The sequence below is a fragment of the Phyllobates terribilis genome, unplaced genomic scaffold (genome assembly GCF_046119375.1).
Source record: "Phyllobates terribilis strain yellow unplaced genomic scaffold, ASM4611937v1 Scaffold_734__1_contigs__length_741531, whole genome shotgun sequence".
Taxonomy (NCBI): Eukaryota; Metazoa; Chordata; class Amphibia; order Anura; family Dendrobatidae; genus Phyllobates; species Phyllobates terribilis.
The window spans coordinates 611414-631336 of record NW_027363494.1 but is presented as its reverse complement, the minus strand read 5'-3'; the positions used below and the strand labels follow the sequence as shown (position 1 = coordinate 631336).

General features: G+C 44.2%; 14 non-coding genes across 14 annotated transcripts; all 14 read right to left on the bottom strand.

Annotated features, from left to right (window-relative positions):
- Positions 1–410: 410 nt before the first annotated feature.
- LOC141237405 (U2 spliceosomal RNA) lies at positions 411–601 on the bottom strand. The gene has a single exon (XR_012302954.1). It is a non-coding gene; the product is annotated as a U2 spliceosomal RNA (small nuclear RNA).
- Positions 602–1721: 1120 nt separating this feature from the next.
- Positions 1722–1912, bottom strand: LOC141237900 (U2 spliceosomal RNA). Its single transcript, XR_012303421.1, has one exon. It is a non-coding gene; the product is annotated as a U2 spliceosomal RNA (small nuclear RNA).
- A 1121-nt stretch (positions 1913–3033) lies between these two features.
- On the bottom strand, positions 3034–3224 carry LOC141237878 (U2 spliceosomal RNA). The gene has a single exon (XR_012303400.1). It is a non-coding gene; the product is annotated as a U2 spliceosomal RNA (small nuclear RNA).
- A 1123-nt stretch (positions 3225–4347) lies between these two features.
- Positions 4348–4538, bottom strand: LOC141237753 (U2 spliceosomal RNA). The gene has a single exon (XR_012303280.1). It is a non-coding gene; the product is annotated as a U2 spliceosomal RNA (small nuclear RNA).
- A 1121-nt stretch (positions 4539–5659) lies between these two features.
- On the bottom strand, positions 5660–5850 carry LOC141237752 (U2 spliceosomal RNA). The gene has a single exon (XR_012303279.1). It is a non-coding gene; the product is annotated as a U2 spliceosomal RNA (small nuclear RNA).
- Positions 5851–6974: 1124 nt separating this feature from the next.
- On the bottom strand, positions 6975–7165 carry LOC141237751 (U2 spliceosomal RNA). The gene has a single exon (XR_012303278.1). It is a non-coding gene; the product is annotated as a U2 spliceosomal RNA (small nuclear RNA).
- Positions 7166–8288: 1123 nt separating this feature from the next.
- On the bottom strand, positions 8289–8479 carry LOC141237392 (U2 spliceosomal RNA). Its single transcript, XR_012302942.1, has one exon. It is a non-coding gene; the product is annotated as a U2 spliceosomal RNA (small nuclear RNA).
- A 1123-nt stretch (positions 8480–9602) lies between these two features.
- Positions 9603–9793, bottom strand: LOC141237750 (U2 spliceosomal RNA). The gene has a single exon (XR_012303277.1). It is a non-coding gene; the product is annotated as a U2 spliceosomal RNA (small nuclear RNA).
- Positions 9794–10916: 1123 nt separating this feature from the next.
- On the bottom strand, positions 10917–11107 carry LOC141237749 (U2 spliceosomal RNA). The gene has a single exon (XR_012303276.1). It is a non-coding gene; the product is annotated as a U2 spliceosomal RNA (small nuclear RNA).
- A 1125-nt stretch (positions 11108–12232) lies between these two features.
- LOC141237748 (U2 spliceosomal RNA) lies at positions 12233–12423 on the bottom strand. The gene has a single exon (XR_012303275.1). It is a non-coding gene; the product is annotated as a U2 spliceosomal RNA (small nuclear RNA).
- Positions 12424–13542: 1119 nt separating this feature from the next.
- Positions 13543–13733, bottom strand: LOC141237948 (U2 spliceosomal RNA). The gene has a single exon (XR_012303468.1). It is a non-coding gene; the product is annotated as a U2 spliceosomal RNA (small nuclear RNA).
- A 1123-nt stretch (positions 13734–14856) lies between these two features.
- On the bottom strand, positions 14857–15047 carry LOC141237746 (U2 spliceosomal RNA). Its single transcript, XR_012303273.1, has one exon. It is a non-coding gene; the product is annotated as a U2 spliceosomal RNA (small nuclear RNA).
- Positions 15048–16168: 1121 nt separating this feature from the next.
- Positions 16169–16359, bottom strand: LOC141237861 (U2 spliceosomal RNA). The gene has a single exon (XR_012303384.1). It is a non-coding gene; the product is annotated as a U2 spliceosomal RNA (small nuclear RNA).
- Positions 16360–17480: 1121 nt separating this feature from the next.
- LOC141237418 (U2 spliceosomal RNA) lies at positions 17481–17671 on the bottom strand. The gene has a single exon (XR_012302966.1). It is a non-coding gene; the product is annotated as a U2 spliceosomal RNA (small nuclear RNA).
- Positions 17672–19923: the final 2252 nt, after the last annotated feature.

Below are 19923 nucleotides of genomic sequence, written 5' to 3'. Positions count from 1 at the left end.
AGTTTAAAAGGCTGCTGTTGATAACAAGGGCATTTGCTAAATAGATGGTGTGTGTGCAACAATATACTGAAAGGTCAATTATATTGTGCAGCTTATCTCACCACCTGTAGTTATTTAGGTGAAAGCTCCAAAATGCTTGCCTAATATGTCTGTTTATCCAAAAGGAAGTATAGAGGGAGAGCTAGATAGATAGCATTGCATTACATTACATTACATGGCAATGCAATGCACAGTTGCTGAAGTTGAACCAAAATGAGCTTGTCATCTGGCTTCTGCAACTTTTAACATGAAAAATCCAATGAGGAGAAGAAAAGCAAAGCCAAAGAGTCCATCCCAAAATCCGACAAACAAGCAAAATGAACAAAAAGCATTGAATTCAATTCTTTCTGATTTTAGAAACTGCATTAAAGAAGGGGTGCACCGGTCCTGGAGATACTGCAATACCAGGTCAATGCGTGGAGTGGACAGAGCAAGCTCTTTTTCCATCTCCCTGTTCTAAAAATCCATATAATATATGGTCCCCAGATAGGGGACGTATCAGATATTAAACTGATAAGAACAGATACTACACTTGAGCTTAGCCAAAAGGCCGAGAAGCGATAACCAGAATTGGTTTCCGACTACGGTGCCACCCAAGGATTCTGAAAAGTCCATTTGTGGAGATGGCCACCTGGACTCCCGTTAAGAAGACATGCTGTCAACCTCTAGATCCCTCACATGCCTGCACTTTTCGGCTTGCTGCTGCTGCAATCCACGCGTTTTAGATCTGCATAACTCCACCTCTTTTAGCACAGTACCCTCAACCCCCGGCTGTTCCCACCCGCCTCAACACCGTTGGAAGGGAGGAGAACCAATTAAGGCGGGGGGGGGGTGGAACGAGCAGCTGTCTACCCTTAGCAGGAGGGTTGCTGATTAATTACCTCTCCTGCTGCTGCTGCTGCTGGCTGTCCAGCAGCAGACTGAAGGTGGCTGCTGCTGTGCGCAGGTATATAAAGGCTCAGAGCCTATTATGACACGCGCAGCCAGCGTTCCATTGCCACATTCCGTCTACTGCAGGCGGGATACCTGGATGGCTGAATGTCACTGAGAAGCTCACAGAGACCGCCATAAGCAACAGTTTAAAAGAATGCCACAGACTAATCAACCAAACTTTTTGGGTTGGTTTCTCTTTTATAGTCTGCAGGCATTAAATGAAAGAAGTCAGTGTTCCAGCAGAGGGAGACAACGTTTCAGAAAAGGCATTGTAGCAAACCAAAAAAGAAATTTTAAGCGCAGCAGAGTAACCAGCTCACATACCTGTTAGCTCAGGTGAGTTTAAAAGGCTGCTGTTGATAACAAGGGCATTTGCTAAATAGATGGTGTGTGTGCAACAATATACTGAAAGGTCAATTATATTGTGCAGCTTATCTCACCACCTGTAGTTATTTAGGTGAAAGCTCCAAAATGCTTGCCTAATATGTCTGTTTATCCAAAAGGAAGTATAGAGGGAGAGCTAGATAGATAGCATTGCATTACATTACATTACATGGCAATGCAATGCACAGTTGCTGAAGTTGAACCAAAATGAGCTTGTCATCTGGCTTCTGCAACTTTTAACATGAAAAATCCAATGAGGAGAAGAAAAGCAAAGCCAAAGAGTCCATCCCAAAATCCGACAAACAAGCAAAATGAACAAAAAGCATTGAATTCAATTCTTTCTGATTTTAGAAACTGCATTAAAGAAGGGGTGCACCGGTCCTGGAGATACTGCAATACCAGGTCAATGCGTGGAGTGGACAGAGCAAGCTCTTTTTCCATCTCCCTGTTCTAAAAATCCATTTAATATATGGTCCCCAGATAGGGGACGTATCAGATATTAAACTGATAAGAACAGATACTACACTGGATCTTAGCCAAAAGGCCGAGAAGCGATAACCAGAATTGGTTTCCGACTACGGTGCCACCCAAGGATTCTGAAAAGTCCATTTGTGGAGATGGCCACCTGGACTCCCGTTAAGAAGACATGCTGTCAACCTCTAGATCCCTCACATGCCTGCACTTTTCGGCTTGCTGCTGCTGCAATCCACGCGTTTTAGATCTGCATAACTCCACCTCTTTTAGCACAGTACCCTCAACCCCCGGCTGTTCCCACCCGCCTCAACACCGTTGGAAGGGAGGAGAACCAATTAAGGCGGGGGGGGGGGTGGAACGAGCAGCTGTCTACCCTTAGCAGGAGGGTTGCTGATTAATTACCTCTCCTGCTGCTGCTGTTGCTGGCTGTCCAGCAGCAGACTGAAGGTGGCTGCTGCTGTGCGCAGGTATATAAAGGCTCAGAGCCTATTATGACACGCGCAGCCAGCGTTCCATTGCCACATTCCGTCTACTGCAGGCGGGATACCTGGATGGCTGAATGTCACTGAGAAGCTCACAGAGACCGCCATAAGCAACAGTTTAAAAGAATGCCACAGACTAATCAACCAAACTTTTTGGGTTGGTTTCTCTTTTATAGTCTGCAGGCATTAAATGAAAGAAGTCAGTGTTCCAGCAGAGGGAGACAACGTTTCAGAAAAGGCATTGTAGCAAACCAAAAAAGAAATTTTAAGCGCAGCAGAGTAACCAGCTCACATACCTGTTAGCTCAGGTGAGTTTAAAAGGCTGCTGTTGATAACAAGGGCATTTGCTAAATAGATGGTGTGTGTGCAACAATATACTGAAAGGTCAATTATATTGTGCAGCTTATCTCACCACCTGTAGTTATTTAGGTGAAAGCTCCAAAATGCTTGCCTAATATGTCTGTTTATCCAAAAGGAAGTATAGAGGGAGAGCTAGATAGATAGCATTGCATTACATTACATTACATGGCAATGCAATGCACAGTTGCTGAAGTTGAACCAAAATGAGCTTGTCATCTGGCTTCTGCAACTTTTAACATGAAAAATCCAATGAGGAGAAGAAAAGCAAAGCCAAAGAGTCCATCCCAAAATCCGACAAACAAGCAAAATGAACAAAAAGCATTGAATTCAATTCTTTCTGATTTTAGAAACTGCATTAAAGAAGGGGTGCACCGGTCCTGGAGATACTGCAATACCAGGTCAATGCGTGGAGTGGACAGAGCAAGCTCTTTTTCCATCTCCCTGTTCTAAAAATCCATTTAATATATGGTCCCCAGATAGGGGACGTATCAGATATTAAACTGATAAGAACAGATACTACACTTGATCTTAGCCAAGAGGCCGAGAAGCGATAACCAGAATTGGTTTCCGACTACGGTGCCACCCAAGGATTCTGAAAAGTCCATTTGTGGAGATGGCCACCTGGACTCCCGTTAAGAAGACATGCTGTCAACCTCTAGATCCCTCACATGCCTGCACTTTTCGGCTTGCTGCTGCTGCAATCCACGCGTTTTAGATCTGCATAACTCCACCTCTTTTAGCACAGTACCCTCAACCCCCGGCTGTTCCCACCCGCCTCAACACTGTTGGAAGGGAGGAGAACCAATTAAGGCGGGGGGGGGGGGGTGGAACGAGCAGCTGTCTACCCTTAGCAGGAGGGTTGCTGATTAATTACCTCTCCTGCTGCTGCTGCTGCTGGCTGTCCAGCAGCAGACTGAAGGTGGCTGCTGCTGTGCGCAGGTATATAAAGGCTCAGAGCCTATTATGACACGCGCAGCCAGCGTTCCATTGCCACATTCCGTCTACTGCAGGCGGGATACCTGGATGGCTGAATGTCACTGAGAAGCTCACAGAGACCGCCATAAGCAACAGTTTAAAAGAATGCCACAGACTAATCAACCAAACTTTTTGGGTTGGTTTCTCTTTTATAGTCTGCAGGCATTAAATGAAAGAAGTCAGTGTTCCAGCAGAGGGAGACAACGTTTCAGAAAAGGCATTGTAGCAAACCAAAAAAGAAATTTTAAGCGCAGCAGAGTAACCAGCTCACATACCTGTTAGCTCAGGTGAGTTTAAAAGGCTGCTGTTGATAACAAGGGCATTTGCTAAATAGATGGTGTGTGTGCAACAATATACAGAAAGGTCAATTATATTGTGCAGCTTATCTCACCACCTGTAGTTATTTAGGTGAAAGCTCCAAAATGCTTGCCTAATATGTCTGTTTATCCAAAAGGAAGTATAGAGGGAGAGCTAGATAGATAGCATTGCATTACATTACATTACATGGCAATGCAATGCACAGTTGCTGAAGTTGAACCAAAATGAGCTTGTCATCTGGCTTCTGCAACTTTTAACATGAAAAATCCAATGAGGAGAAGAAAAGCAAAGCCAAAGAGTCCATCCCAAAATCCGACAAACAAGCAAAATGAACAAAAAGCATTGAATTCAATTCTTTCTGATTTTAGAAACTGCATTAAAGAAGGGGTGCACCGGTCCTGGAGATACTGCAATACCAGGTCAATGCGTGGAGTGGACAGAGCAAGCTCTTTTTCCATCTCCCTGTTCTAAAAATCCATTTAATATATGGTCCCCAGATAGGGGACGTATCAGATATTAAACTGATAAGAACAGATACTACACTTGATCTTAGCCAAAAGGCCGAGAAGCGATAACCAGAATTGGTTTCCGACTACGGTGCCACCCAAGGATTCTGAAAAGTCCATTTGTGGAGATGGCCACCTGGACTCCCGTTAAGAAGACATGCTGTCAACCTCTAGATCCCTCACATGCCTGCACTTTTCGGCTTGCTGCTGCTGCAATCCACGCGTTTTAGATCTGCATAACTCCACCTCTTTTAGCACAGTACCCTCAACCCCCGGCTGTTCCCACCCGCCTCAACACCGTTGGAAGGGAGGAGAACCAATTAAGGCGGGGGGTGGGGTGGAACGAGCAGCTGTCTACCCTTAGCAGGAGGGTTGCTGATTAATTACCTCTCCTGCTGCTGCTGCTGCTGGCTGTCCAGCAGCAGACTGAAGGTGGCTGCTGCTGTGCGCAGGTATATAAAGGCTCAGAGCCTATTATGACACGCGCAGCCAGCGTTCCATTGCCACATTCCGTCTACTGCAGGCGGGATACCTGGATGGCTGAATATCACTGAGAAGCTCACAGAGACCGCCATAAGCAACAGTTTAAAAGAATGCCACAGACTAATCAACCAAACTTTTTGGGTTGGTTTCTCTTTTATAGTCTGCAGGCATTAAATGAAAGAAGTCAGTGTTCCAGCAGAGGGAGACAACGTTTCAGAAAAGGCATTGTAGCAAACCAAAAATGAAATTTTAAGCGCAGCAGAGTAACCAGCTCACATACCTGTTAGCTCAGGTGAGTTTAAAAGGCTGCTGTTGATAACAAGGGCATTTGCTAAATAGATGGTGTGTGTGCAACAATATACTGAAAGGTCAATTATATTGTGCAGCTTATCTCACCACCTGTAGTTATTTAGGTGAAAGCTCCAAAATGCTTGCCTAATATGTCTGTTTATCCAAAAGGAAGTATAGAGGGAGAGCTAGATAGATAGCATTGCATTACATTACATTACATGGCAATGCAATGCACAGTTGCTGAAGTTGAACCAAAATGAGCTTGTCATCTGGCTTCTGCAACTTTTAACATGAAAAATCCAATGAGGAGAAGAAAAGCAAAGCCAAAGAGTCCATCCCAAAATCCGACAAACAAGCAAAATGAACAAAAAGCATTGAATTCAATTCTTTCTGATTTTAGAAACTGCATTAAAGAAGGGGTGCACCGGTCCTGGAGATACTGCAATACCAGGTCAATGCGTGGAGTGGACAGAGCAAGCTCTTTTTCCATCTCCCTGTTCTAAAAATCCATTTAATATATGGTCCCCAGATAGGGGACGTATCAGATATTAAACTGATAAGAACAGATACTACACTTGATCTTAGCCAAAAGGCCGAGAAGCGATAACCAGAATTGGTTTCCGACTACGGTGCCACCCAAGGATTCTGAAAAGTCCATTTGTGGAGATGGCCACCTGGACTCCCGTTAAGAAGACATGCTGTCACCCTCTAGATCCCTCACATGCCTGCACTTTTCGGCTTGCTGCTGCTGCAATCCACGCGTTTTAGATCTGCATAACTCCACCTCTTTTAGCACAGTACCCTCAACCCCCGGCTGTTCCCACCCGCCTCAACACCGTTGGAAGGGAGGAGAACCAATTAAGGCGGGGGGGGGGGTGGAACGAGCAGCTGTCTACCCTTAGCAGGAGGGTTGCTGATTAATTACCTCTCCTGCTGCTGCTGCTGCTGCTGGCTGTCCAGCAGCAGACTGAAGGTGGCTGCTGCTGTGCGCAGGTATATAAAGGCTCAGAGCCTATTATGACACGCGCAGCCAGCGTTCCATTGCCACATTCCGTCTACTGCAGGCGGGATACCTGGATGGCTGAATGTCACTGAGAAGCTCACAGAGACCGCCATAAGCAACAGTTTAAAAGAATGCCACAGACTAATCAACCAAACTTTTTGGGTTGGTTTCTCTTTTATAGTCTGCAGGCATTAAATGAAAGAAGTCAGTGTTCCAGCAGAGGGAGACAACGTTTCAGAAAAGGCATTGTAGCAAACCAAAAAAGAAATTTTAAGCGCAGCAGAGTAACCAGCTCACATACCTGTTAGCTCAGGTGAGTTTAAAAGGCTGCTGTTGATAACAAGGGCATTTGCTAAATAGATGGTGTGTGTGCAACAATATACTGAAAGGTCAATTATATTGTGCAGCTTATCTCACCACCTGTAGTTATTTAGGTGAAAGCTCCAAAATGCTTGCCTAATATGTCTGTTTATCCAAAAGGAAGTATAGAGGGAGAGCTAGATAGATAGCATTGCATTACATTACATTACATGGCAATGCAATGCACAGTTGCTGAAGTTGAACCAAAATGAGCTTGTCATCTGGCTTCTGCAACTTTTAACATGAAAAATCCAATGAGGAGAAGAAAAGCAAAGCCAAAGAGTCCATCCCAAAATCCGACAAACAAGCAAAATGAACAAAAAGCATTGAATTCAATTCTTTCTGATTTTAGAAACTGCATTAAAGAAGGGGTGCACCGGTCCTGGAGATACTGCAATACCAGGTCAATGCGTGGAGTGGACAGAGCAAGCTCTTTTTCCATCTCCCTGTTCTAAAAATCCATTTAATATATGGTCCCCAGATAGGGGACGTATCAGATATTAAACTGATAAGAACAGATACTACACTTGATCTTAGCCAAAAGGCCGAGAAGCGATAACCAGAATTGGTTTCCGACTACGGTGCCACCCAAGGATTCTGAAAAGTCCATTTGTGGAGATGGCCACCTGGACTCCCGTTAAGAAGACATGCTGTCAACCTCTAGATCCCTCACATGCCTGCACTTTTCGGCTTGCTGCTGCTGCAATCCACGCGTTTTAGATCTGCATAACTCCACCTCTTTTAGCACAGTACCCTCAACCCCCGGCTGTTCCCACCCGCCTCAACACCGTTGGAAGGGAGGAGAACCAATTAAGGCGGGGGGGGGGGGGTGGAACGAGCAGCTGTCTACCCTTAGCAGGAGGGTTGCTGATTAATTACCTCTCCTGCTGCTGCTGCTGCTGGCTGTCCAGCAGCAGACTGAAGGTGGCTGCTGCTGTGCGCAGGTATATAAAGGCTCAGAGCCTATTATGACACGCGCAGCCAGCGTTCCATTGCCACATTCCGTCTACTGCAGGCGGGATACCTGGATGGCTGAATGTCACTGAGAAGCTCACAGAGACCGCCATAAGCAACAGTTTAAAAGAATGCCACAGACTAATCAACCAAACTTTTTGGGTTGGTTTCTCTTTTATAGTCTGCAGGCATTAAATGAAAGAAGTCAGTGTTCCAGCAGAGGGAGACAACGTTTCAGAAAAGGCATTGTAGCAAACCAAAAAAGAAATTTTAAGCGCAGCAGAGTAACCAGCTCACATACCTGTTAGCTCAGGTGAGTTTAAAAGGCTGCTGTTGATAACAAGGGCATTTGCTAAATAGATGGTGTGTGTGCAACAATATACTGAAAGGTCAATTATATTGTGCAGCTTATCTCACCACCTGTAGTTATTTAGGTGAAAGCTCCAAAATGCTTGCCTAATATGTCTGTTTATCCAAAAGGAAGTATAGAGGGAGAGCTAGATAGATAGCATTGCATTACATTACATTACATGGCAATGCAATGCACAGTTGCTGAAGTTGAACCAAAATGAGCTTGTCATCTGGCTTCTGCAACTTTTAACATGAAAAATCCAATGAGGAGAAGAAAAGCAAAGCCAAAGAGTCCATCCCAAAATCCGACAAACAAGCAAAATGAACAAAAAGCATTGAATTCAATTCTTTCTGATTTTAGAAACTGCATTAACGAAGGGGTGCACCGGTCCTGGAGATACTGCAATACCAGGTCAATGCGTTGAGTGGACAGAGCAAGCTCTTTTTCCATCTCCCTGTTCTAAAAATCCATTTAATATATGGTCCCCAGATAGGGGACGTATCAGATATTAAACTGATAAGAACAGATACTACACTTGATCTTAGCCAAAAGGCCGAGAAGCAATAACCAGAATTGGTTTCCGACTACGGTGCCACCCAAGGATTCTGAAAAGTCCATTTGTGGAGATGGCCACCTGGACTCCCGTTAAGAAGACATGCTGTCAACCTCTAGATCCCTCACATGCCTGCACTTTTCGGCTTGCTGCTGCTGCAATCCACGCGTTTTAGATCTGCATAACTCCACCTCTTTTAGCACAGTACCCTCAACCCCCGGCTGTTCCCACCCGCCTCAACACCGTTGGAAGGGAGGAGAACCAATTAAGGCGGGGGGGGGGGGGTGGAACGAGCAGCTGTCTACCCTTAGCAGGAGGGTTGCTGATTAATTACCTCTCCTGCTGCTGCTGCTGCTGGCTGTCCAGCAGCAGACTGAAGGTGGCTGCTGCTGTGCGCAGGTATATAAAGGCTCAGAGCCTATTATGACACGCGCAGCCAGCGTTCCATTGCCACATTCCGTCTACTGCAGGCGGGATACCTGGATGGCTGAATGTCACTGAGAAGCTCACAGAGACCGCCATAAGCAACAGTTTAAAAGAATGCCACAGACTAATCAACCAAACTTTTTGGGTTGGTTTCTCTTTTATAGTCTGCAGGCATTAAATGAAAGAAGTCAGTGTTCCAGCAGAGGGAGACAACGTTTCAGAAAAGGCATTGTAGCAAACCAAAAAAGAAATTTTAAGCGCAGCAGAGTAACCAGCTCACATACCTGTTAGCTCAGGTGAGTTTAAAAGGCTGTTGTTGATAACAAGGGCATTTGCTAAATAGATGGTGTGTGTGCAACAATATACTGAAAGGTCAATTATATTGTGCAGCTTATCTCACCACCTGTAGTTATTTAGGTGAAAGCTCCAAAATGCTTGCCTAATATGTCTGTTTATCCAAAAGGAAGTATAGAGGGAGAGCTAGATAGATAGCATTGCATTACATTACATTACATGGCAATGCAATGCACAGTTGCTGAAGTTGAACCAAAATGAGCTTGTCATCTGGCTTCTGCAACTTTTAACATGAAAAATCCAATGAGGAGAAGAAAAGCAAAGCCAAAGAGTCCATCCCAAAATCCGACAAACAAGCAAAATGAACAAAAAGCATTGAATTCAATTCTTTCTGATTTTAGAAACTGCATTAACGAAGGGGTGCACCGGTCCTGGAGATACTGCAATACCAGGTCAATGCGTGGAGTGGACAGAGCAAGCTCTTTTTCCATCTCCCTGTTCTAAAAATCCATTTAATATATGGTCCCCAGATAGGGGACGTATCAGATATTAAACTGATAAGAACAGATACTACACTTGATCTTAGCCAAAAGGCCGAGAAGCGATAACCAGAATTGGTTTCCGACTACGGTGCCACCCAAGGATTCTGAAAAGTCCATTTGTGGAGATGGCCACCTGGACTCCCGTTAAGAAGACATGCTGTCAACCTCTAGATCCCTCACATGCCTGCACTTTTCGGCTTGCTGCTGCTGCAATCCACGCGTTTTAGATCTGCATAACTCCACCTCTTTTAGCACAGTACCCTCAACCCCCGGCTGTTCCCACCCGCCTCAACACCGTTGGAAGGGAGGAGAACCAATTAAGGCGGGGGGGGGGGGGTGGAACGAGCAGCTGTCTACCCTTAGCAGGAGGGTTGCTGATTAATTACCTCTCCTGCTGCTGCTGCTGCTGGCTGTCCAGCAGCAGACTGAAGGTGGCTGCTGCTGTGCGCAGGTATATAAAGGCTCAGAGCCTATTATGACACGCGCAGCCAGCGTTCCATTGCCACATTCCGTCTACTGCAGGCGGGATACCTGGATGGCTGAATGTCACTGAGAAGCTCACAGAGACCGCCATAAGCAACAGTTTAAAAGAATGCCACAGACTAATCAACCAAACTTTTTGGGTTGGTTTCTCTTTTATAGTCTGCAGGCATTAAATGAAAGAAGTCAGTGTTCCAGCAGAGGGAGACAACGTTTCAGAAAAGGCATTGTAGCAAACCAAAAAAGAAATTTTAAGCGCAGCAGAGTAACCAGCTCACATACCTGTTAGCTCAGGTGAGTTTAAAAGGCTGCTGTTGATAACAAGGGCATTTGCTAAATAGATGGTGTGTGTGCAACAATATACTGAAAGGTCAATTATATTGTGCAGCTTATCTCACCACCTGTAGTTATTTAGGTGAAAGCTCCAAAATGCTTGCCTAATATGTCTGTTTATCCAAAAGGAAGTATAGAGGGAGAGCTAGATAGATAGCATTGCATTACATTACATTACATGGCAATGCAATGCACAGTTGCTGAAGTTGAACCAAAATGAGCTTGTCATCTGGCTTCTGCAACTTTTAACATGAAAAATCCAATGAGGAGAAGAAAAGCAAAGCCAAAGAGTCCATCCCAAAATCCGACAAACAAGCAAAATGAACAAAAAGCATTGAATTCAATTCTTTCTGATTTTAGAAATTGCATTAAAGAAGGGGTGCACCGGTCCTGGAGATACTGCAATACCAGGTCAATGCGTGGAGTGGACAGAGCAAGCTCTTTTTCCATCTCCCTGTTCTAAAAATCCATTTAATATATGGTCCCCAGATAGGGGACGTATCAGATATTAAACTGATAAGAACAGATACTACACTTGATCTTAGCCAAAAGGCCGAGAAGCGATAACCAGAATTGGTTTCCGACTACGGTGCCACCCAAGGATTCTGAAAAGTCCATTTGTGGAGATGGCCACCTGGACTCCCGTTAAGAAGACATGCTGTCAACCTCTAGATCCCTCACATGCCTGCACTTTTCGGCTTGCTGCTGCTGCAATCCACGCGTTTTAGATCTGCATAACTCCACCTCTTTTAGCACAGTACCCTCAACCCCCGGCTGTTCCCACCCGCCTCAACACCGTTGGAAGGGAGGAGAACCAATTAAGGCGGGGGGGGGGGGGGGTGGAACGAGCAGCTGTCTACCCTTAGCAGGAGGGTTGCTGATTAATTACCTCTCCTGCTGCTGCTGCTGCTGGCTGTCCAGCAGCAGACTGAAGGTGGCTGCTGCTGTGCGCAGGTATATAAAGGCTCAGAGCCTATTATGACACGCGCAGCCAGCGTTCCATTGCCACATTCCGTCTACTGCAGGCGGGATACCTGGATGGCTGAATGTCACTGAGAAGCTCACAGAGACCGCCATAAGCAACAGTTTAAAAGAATGCCACAGACTAATCAACCAAACTTTTTGGGTTGGTTTCTCTTTTATAGTCTGCAGGCATTAAATGAAAGAAGTAAGTGTTCCAGCAGAGGGAGACAACGTTTCAGAAAAGGCATTGTAGCAAACCAAAAAAGAAATTTTAAGCGCAGCAGAGTAACCAGCTCATATACCTGTTAGCTCAGGTGAGTTTAAAAGGCTGCTGTTGATAACAAGGGCATTTGCTAAATAGATGGTGTGTGTGCAACAATATACTGAAAGGTCAATTATATTGTGCAGCTTATCTCACCACCTGTAGTTATTTAGGTGAAAGCTCCAAAATGCTTGCCTACTATGTCTGTTTATCCAAAAGGAAGTCTAGAGGGAGAGCTAGATAGATAGCATTGCATTACATTACATTACATGGCAATGCAATGCACAGTTGCTGAAGTTGAACCAAAATGAGCTTGTCATCTGGCTTCTGCAACTTTTAACATGAAAAATCCAATGAGGAGAAGAAAAGCAAAGCCAAAGAGTCCATCCCAAAATCCGACAAACAAGCAAAATGAACAAAAAGCATTGAATTCAATTCTTTCTGATTTTAGAAACTGCATTAAAGAAGGGGTGCACCGGTCCTGGAGATACTGCAATACCAGGTCAATGCGTGGAGTGGACAGAGCAAGCTCTTTTTCCATCTCCCTGTTCTAAAAATCCATTTAATATATGGTCCCCAGATAGGGGACGTATCAGATATTAAACTGATAAGAACAGATACTACACTTGATCTTAGCCAAAAGGCCGAGAAGCGATAACCAGAATTGGTTTCCGACTACGGTGCCACCCAAGGATTCTGAAAAGTCCATTTGTGGAGATGGCCACCTGGACTCCCGTTAAGAAGACATGCTGTCAACCTTTAGATCCCTCACATGCCTGCACTTTTCGGCTTGCTGCTGCTGCAATCCACGCGTTTTAGATCTGCATAACTCCACCTCTTTTAGCACAGTACCCTCAACCCCCGGCTGTTCCCACCCGCCTCAACACCGTTGGAAGGGAGGAGAACCAATTAAGGCGGGGGGGGGTGGAACGAGCAGCTGTCTACCCTTAGCAGGAGGGTTGCTGATTAATTACCTCTCCTGCTGCTGCTGCTGCTGGCTGTCCAGCAGCAGACTGAAGGTGGCTGCTGCTGTGCGCAGGTATATAAAGGCTCAGAGCCTATTATGACACGCGCAGCCAGCGTTCCATTGCCACATTCCGTCTACTGCAGGCGGGATACCTGGATGGCTGAATGTCACTGAGAAGCTCACAGAAACCGCCATAAGCAACAGTTTAAAAGAATGCCACAGACTAATCAACCAAACTTTTTGGGTTGGTTTCTCTTTTATAGTCTGCAGGCATTAAATGAAAGAAGTCAGTGTTCCAGCAGAGGGAGACAACGTTTCAGAAAAGGCATTGTAGCAAACCAAAAAAGAAATTTTAAGCGCAGCAGAGTAACCAGCTCACATACCTGTTAGCTCAGGTGAGTTTAAAAGGCTGCTGTTGATAACAAGGGCATTTGCTAAATAGATGGTGTGTGTGCAACAATATACTGAAAGGTCAATTATATTGTGCAGCTTATCTCACCACCTGTAGTTATTTAGGTGAAAGCTCCAAAATGCTTGCCTAATATGTCTGTTTATCCAAAAGGAAGTATAGAGGGAGAGCTAGATAGATAGCATTGCATTACATTACATTACATGGCAATGCAATGCACAGTTGCTGAAGTTGAACCAAAATGAGCTTGTCATCTGGCTTCTGCAACTTTTAACATGAAAAATCCAATGAGGAGAAGAAAAGCAAAGCCAAAGAGTCCATCCCAAAATCCGACAAACAAGCAAAATGAACAAAAAGCATTGAATTCAATTCTTTCTGATTTTAGAAACTGCATTAAAGAAGGGGTGCACCGGTCCTGGAGATACTGCAATACCAGGTCAATGCGTGGAATGGACAGAGCAAGCTCTTTTTCCATCTCCCTGTTCTAAAAATCAATTTAATATATGGTCCCCAGATAGGGGACGTATCAGATATTAAACTGATAAGAACAGATACTACACTTCATCTTAGCCAAAAGGCCGAGAAGCAATAACCAGAATTGGTTTCCGACTACGGTGCCACCCAAGGATTCTGAAAAGTCCATTTGTGGAGATGGCCACCTGGACTCCCGTTAAGAAGACATGCTGTCAACCTCTAGATCCCTCACATGCCTGCACTTTTCGGCTTGCTGCTGCTGCAATCCACGCGTTTTAGATCTGCATAACTCCACCTCTTTTAGCACAGTACCCTCAACCCCCGGCTGTTCCCACCCGCCTCAACACCGTTGGAAGGGAGGAGAACCAATTAAGGCGGGGGGGGGGGGGTGGAACGAACAGCTGTCTACCCTTAGCAGGAGGGTTGCTGATTAATTACCTCTCCTGCTGCTGCTGCTGCTGGCTGTCCAGCAGCAGACTGAAGGTGGCTGCTGCTGTGCGCAGGTATATAAAGGCTCAGAGCCTATTATGACACGCGCAGCCAGCGTTCCATTGCCACATTCCGTCTACTGCAGGCGGGATACCTGGATGGCTGAATGTCACTGAGAAGCTCACAGAGACCGCCATAAGCAACAGTTTAAAAGAATGCCACAGACTAATCAACCAAACTTTTTGGGTTGGTTTCTCTTTTATAGTCTGCAGGCATTAAATGAAAGAAGTCAGTGTTCCAGCAGAGGGAGACAACGTTTCAGAAAAGGCATTGTAGCAAACCAAAAAAGAAATTTTAAGCGCAGCAGAGTAACCAGCTCACATACCTGTTAGCTCAGGTGAGTTTAAAAGGCTGCTGTTGATAACAAGGGCATTTGCTAAATAGATGGTGTGTGTGCAACAATATACTGAAAGGTCAATTATATTGTGCAGCTTATCTCACCACCTGTAGTTATTTAGGTGAAAGCTCCAAAATGCTTGCCTAATATGTCTGTTTATCCAAAAGGAAGTATAGAGGGAGAGCTAGATAGATAGCATTGCATTACATTACATTACATGGCAATGCAATGCACAGTTGCTGAAGTTGAACCAAAATGAGCTTGTCATCTGGCTTCTGCAACTTTTAACATGAAAAATCCAATGAGGAGAAGAAAAGCAAAGCCAAAGAGTCCATCCCAAAATCCGACAAACAAGCAAAATGAACAAAAAGCATTGAATTCAATTCTTTCTGATTTTAGAAACTGCATTAAAGAAGGGGTGCACCGGTCCTGGAGATACTGCAATACCAGGTCAATGCGTGGAGTGGACAGAGCAAGCTCTTTTTCCATCTCCCTGTTCTAAAAATCCATTTAATATATGGTCCCCAGATAGGGGACGTATCAGATATTAAACTGATAAGAACAGATACTACACTTGATCTTAGCCAAAAGGCCGAGAAGCGATAACCAGAATTGGTTTCCGACTACGGTGCCACCCAAGGATTCTGAAAAGTCCATTTGTGGAGATGGCCACCTGGACTCCCGTTAAGAAGACATGCTGTCAACCTCTAGATCCCTCACATGCCTGCACTTTTCGGCTTGCTGCTGCTGCAATCCACGCGTTTTAGATCTGCATAACTCCACCTCTTTTAGCACAGTACCCTCAACCCCCGGCTGTTCCCACCCGCCTCAACACCGTTGGAAGGGAGGAGAACCAATTAAGGCGGGGGGTGGGGTGGAACGAGCAGCTGTCTACCCTTAGCAGGAGGGTTGCTGATTAATTACCTCTCCTGCTGCTGCTGCTGCTGGCTGTCCAGCAGCAGACTGAAGGTGGCTGCTGCTGTGCGCAGGTATATAAAGGCTCAGAGCCTATTATGACACGCGCAGCCAGCGTTCCATTGCCACATTCCGTCTACTGCAGGCGGGATACCTGGATGGCTGAATGTCACTGAGAAGCTCAAAGAGACCGCCATAAGCAACAGTTTAAAAGAATGCCACAGACTAATCAACCAAACTTTTTGGGTTGGTTTCTCTTTTATAGTCTGCAGGCATTAAATGAAAGAAGTCAGTGTTCCAGCAGAGGGAGACAACGTTTCAGAAAAGGCATTGTAGCAAACCAAAAAAGAAATTTTAAGCGCAGCAGAGTAACCAGCTCACATACCTGTTAGCTCAGGTGAGTTTAAAAGGCTGCTGTTGATAACAAGGGCATTTGCTAAATAGATTGTGTTTGTGCAACAATATACTGAAAGGTCAATTATATTGTGCAGCTTATCTCACCACCTGTAGTTATTTAGGTGAAAGCTCCAAAATGCTTGCCTAATATGTCTGTTTATCCAAAAGGAAGTATAGAGGGAGAGCTAGATAGATAGCATTGCATTACATTACATTACATGGCAATGCAATGCACAGTTGCTGAAGTTGAACCAAAATGAGCTTGTCATCTGGCTTCTGCAACTTTTAACATGAAAAATCCAATGAGGAGAAGAAAAGCAAAGCCAAAGAGTCCATCCCAAAATCCGACAAACAAGCAAAATGAACAAAAAGCATTGAATTCAATTCTTTCTGATTTTAGAAACTGCATTAAAGAAGGGGTGCACCGGTCCTGGAGATACTGCAATACCAGGTCAATGCGTGGAATGGACAGAGCAAGCTCTTTTTCCATCTCCCTGTTCTAAAAATCCATTTAATATATGGTCCCCAGATAGGGGACGTATCAGATATTAAACTGATAAGAACAGATACTACACTTGATCTTAGCCAAAAGGCCGAGAAGCGATAACCAGAATTGGTTTCCGACTACGGTGCCACCCAAGGATTCTGAAAAGTCCATTTGTGGAGATGGCCACCTGGACTCCCGTTAAGAAGACATGCTGTCAACCTCTAGATCCCTCACATGCCTGCACTTTTCGGCTTGCTGCTGCTGCAATCCACGCGTTTTAGATCTGCATAACTCCACCTCTTTTAGCACAGTACCCTCAACCCCCGGCTGTTCCCACCCGCCTCAACACCGCTGGAAGGGAGGAGAACCAATTAAGGCGGGGGGGGGGGTGGAACGAGCAGCTGTCTACCCTTAGCAGGAGGGTTGCTGATTAATTACCTCTCCTGCTGCTGCTGCTGCTGGCTGTCCAGCAGCAGACTGAAGGTGGCTGCTGCTGTGCGCAGGTATATAAAGGCTCAGAGCCTATTATGACACGCGCAGCCAGCGTTCCATTGCCACATTCCGTCTACTGCAGGCGGGATACCTGGATGGCTGAATGTCACTGAGAAGCTCACAGAGACCGCCATAAGCAACAGTTTAAAAGAATGCCACAGACTAATCAACCAAACTTTTTGGGTTGGTTTCTCTTTTATAGTCTGCAGGCATTAAATGAAAGAAGTCAGTGTTCCAGCAGAGGGAGACAACGTTTCAGAAAAGGCATTGTAGCAAACCAAAAAAGAAATTTTAAGCGCAGCAGAGTAACCAGCTCACATACCTGTTAGCTCAGGTGAGTTTAAAAGGCTGCTGTTGATAACAAGGGCATTTGCTAAATAGATGGTGTGTGTGCAACAATATACTGAAAGGTCAATTATATTGTGCAGCTTATCTCACCACCTGTAGTTATTTAGGTGAAAGCTCCAAAATGCTTGCCTAATATGTCTGTTTATCCAAAAGGAAGTATAGAGGGAGAGCTAGATAGATAGCATTGCATTACATTACATTACATGGCAATGCAATGCACAGTTGCTGAAGTTGAACCAAAATGAGCTTGTCATCTGGCTTCTGCAACTTTTAACATGAAAAATCCAATGAGGAGAAGAAAAGCAAAGCCAAAGAGTCCATCCCAAAATCCGACAAACAAGCAAAATGAACAAAAAGCATTGAATTCAATTCTTTCTGATTTTAGAAACTGCATTAAAGAAGGGGTGCACCGGTCCTGGAGATACTGCAATACCAGGTCAATGCGTGGAGTGGACAGAGCAAGCTCTTTTTCCATCTCCCTGTTCTAAAAATCCATTTAATATATGGTCCCCAGATAGGGGACGTATCAGATATTAAACTGATAAGAACAGATTTTTTTTTTTTTTTTTTTTTTTTAAACCAAATCAGATAGGCCGGAGCATAAGCTCAATCAATTCGACTTACAAAAGCCTTTCATTGACACTTAGCCTTTCATCACACTTGGTATATAATCAAAAATAAAACCAAACCTTATCATCCGGTACATTATACACTACTAATTAAACTTTACCAAAAACCTCCACTTTTTAAACTTCCAGATCCCTTCAGCATCTATAATACTTCCACGTTCCTGATCCCAGAGGTATATTACATACATACGTGACAGAATCAATCTCAAACATTCATTAACTGACATTTTCTTACTTTTAAAAACTAACAAATTCCTCGCATCCCACAAACTTTCAATTACACACACCACCAACAACCATAAAATCCTATCCTTAATTCTACTACATGCACCCATCCCAAACATAGCAAGTTTCCAATTAACATACTTTACACCCACCAATTCCTTGCAAAGTCCCCCTATACCCTTCCATACATCATATGCAAAATCACAATCCCATACCATATGTCTAACATGCTCTCTCAAACCACATCCATCCCTCGGGCATACCTCAGATTTAACTAAATCCCTCTTCTTTTGCACATCTCTAACAGGCAAAATGTCATGCAATATCATCCAAGCGATATCTCTCTGTCTGTTAGTCACACCATCTATACTTAATTTTCTCCACATCTCGGTTACTTCCTCCCCTCTCAACCCATTGATATTACATACCACCTCACGCTCACGCACCATCCTAATGACTTTCTTCTTTTGCCTAAAATCACTCATGTTAACGGACAACAAATCATACTTCCTTACAAAATTCTCAACACAACCATACCATACAGGACACTTAAAAGCAACAGGCACTCTAGCATCCCTTTTGACCCACTTTAAGCCATAAAGCATCCATCCAGCCGAATACTTCATCATATAAGCACACTTATTACTTTTCCCTAGAACCACCACCACCATTTTCACGTAACTAATCCCTAAAAAGAAATCAATATTTGGAAAATCCAAACCACCATTTACACATAACTTATAGACATATTCCCGTTTCAATTTCTCCATGCGACTTCCCCAAAGAAAATTAAAGATAAATTTCTCAGTTTTCCTAATTTTCTTAAAAGCAGCAGGATATACATTCGCAACAAACAACAAAATAGGCAAAATAACCGCCTTAACAATCAGAACTTTCCCAGTCAGAGTTAATTCTCTCATTCGCCAAAAATTCAACTTGCGCACCACTCTCACCCCACAATCTTCCCAACTCTCATTTCCTTTCAAATCATCATTAAACTTAATCCCAAGCACCTTTATTGCACCATCCTCACACCTCACACCATCCATCCGTACATTCCTCTCACCAAAACATTTAAAGGAACTCTTAGTCCAATTGACCTTAAAAGCTGAGACACTACAAAACAAACTTAATATCAACCTTGCCCTACTCATCGCAGCCATATTCCCACTCACAATCACTACATCATCCATGTAACCTAGAATTCTCACATCCTTTCCATTACTCCCAGGAATCATCACACCTCTCATAACCTTATCCTTCCTAACCATACACATCAACACTTCAATCACATTAATAAACAAAAAAGGGGACATAGGGCACCCCTGACGCACTCCTGATTTAATTCTCACTTTCTCACTCAACCACCCATTCACCAAAAATTCACTTGAAACATTACAATACAAACTCCTAACACAGTTTACAAAATTCCTGGAATAACCCATCTTAGACAAAACCTTAAACATAAAGCTATGTGACACACGGTCAAAAGCTTTTTCAAAATCAACCGAAAACAACAAACATTTCTGCTTACGACTCATACAATCCCCAATCACATCACGCAACAACACCAAATTTTCAGTCATACTTCTCCCAGGCACTGCACACACTTGATCTTCATCCACCACACCGCCAATCACTTCCCGCATCCGGCTAGCCAACAATTTACTAAACACCTTATAGTCTGCATTCAAAAGGGTGATTGGCCTCCAATTCCCCAAATCCTTTTTATCACCTTTCTTATGAACCAAAACCACCACCCCATCTCTCATAGATTCACTCAACATATTCTCCGTGAACATATACTGGCACACCTCCAATAAGTCATTTCCCATCGTGTCCCATTCCTTAACATATAACTCCACGGGCAGTCCATCCTTCCCAGGTGTTTTATTCTTACTCGCAGACATCACCACTTTTTTAACTTCATCCAACACAATTACATCATCCAATATTTCACGTTCATCCTCACCCAAACAACCTTCTAA